Raw genomic sequence first — 1,327 nt, 5'->3', positions numbered from 1 at the left:
CCCTGTTGGTGAGGCTGCTGTGGACTCAATCGCGTCCGGCCAGGCTGTGGTGACGGGGTGTGGCCGGGGTGTTGGGAGGGGGCCTGGCTGCTGGTGGGCCCAGGGCGCACCCGGGATGGGTGGGGGCCCAGGTCTGGGTCTGGGTTGCCCCAGGCATCCCTTCCCTCTGGGAATTGTGCCCTTGCAGACACAGTCCGAGGCGTCCGTCTTCCAGGCCTGGAGGCACCTGCAGGTCAGGGCAGGGGGGTGGCGGGGCAGGCTTCCCAACGCTGTGCAGAGGCCCCGCTGCTGCCCCCCCTTGTGCATGACCCTCCGCGTCCGCTGTGTCTGACGTTGGCCCTCTTCAGTCTACACGGGCATCTCAGCCTCCCAGGCGAGTGTTCTAGATGCTTCTGCAGGCTTCCCGCAGGCACTTCCCCTCCTGCTGGGCGGAGGGCCTATGGCGTCCACATTCCCCGGGCCGCTGCCAGAGTACTCGCGTTCGTGTGGTCGGTGGAGGGCGTGTGAAGCCGTCTCCTCCTCCTGACTTTTCCTCAAAAGCTCCTGAATGTTTGAGGATCCCATGCAGCTCTCTGGCCTGCAAGATGCTCTGAAAATGTTTATTTTTTAAAATGAAGGGAGATGTTTGTCTCTGGGTGCAGCGGTGCCCTGCGTGCCCCTTGTGGGAGCCCCGCGGTCCTGTCAGGGTGACTTTAATTCAATAAACTGCTGCGGATCCAGTGTGGCCTCGTGAGTGGAATCAGAGCACGGCCCAGGGCAAATTCAAGGGCCCGTCTGTCCTTCACCTCAGGGGATCCCAGGGAAGTGCTGGGCCAGCGCCCCGCCCTGGGGGACAGCGCTGCCTGTGACACCAGGGTCGCCCCTCAGATCCCTGGGGACAGCGCTGCCTGTGACACCGCGGTCGCCCCTCAGATCCCTGGGGACAGCGCTGCCTGTGACACCGGGGTCGCCCTTCAGGTCCCTGGGGACAGCGCTGCCTGTAACACAGGGGTCGCCCCTCAGATCCCTGGGGGACAGCGCTGCCTGTGACACAGAGGTCGCCCCTCAGATCCCTGGGGGACGGCACTGCCTGTGACACAGGGGTCACCCCTCAGGTCCTTGGGGGACAGCGCTTACCTGACACTGGGGTCGCCCCTCAGGTCCCTCGGACAGTGACCGCCCTGTGCCAGCGGGACCAGGCTGAAGGAGGCAGCCCCCTGGTCTCCACCAGTTCACACAGTTCCCTTGAGAGCGGAATGTCTCAAGAGGTTGGGGAGTGTCTCCTATAAAGGCCAGAAGAGGTATTTCAAGGAAAACGCACAGTTCTGTATAGAAAGTTGAGTTGGAG

This window comes from Bison bison, unplaced genomic scaffold, assembly GCF_000754665.1.
Source record: "Bison bison bison isolate TAMUID 2011002044 unplaced genomic scaffold, Bison_UMD1.0 scf7180017864353, whole genome shotgun sequence".
NCBI lineage: Eukaryota > Metazoa > Chordata > Mammalia > Artiodactyla > Bovidae > Bison > Bison bison.
Note: the sequence above shows the minus strand (reverse complement) of the source record.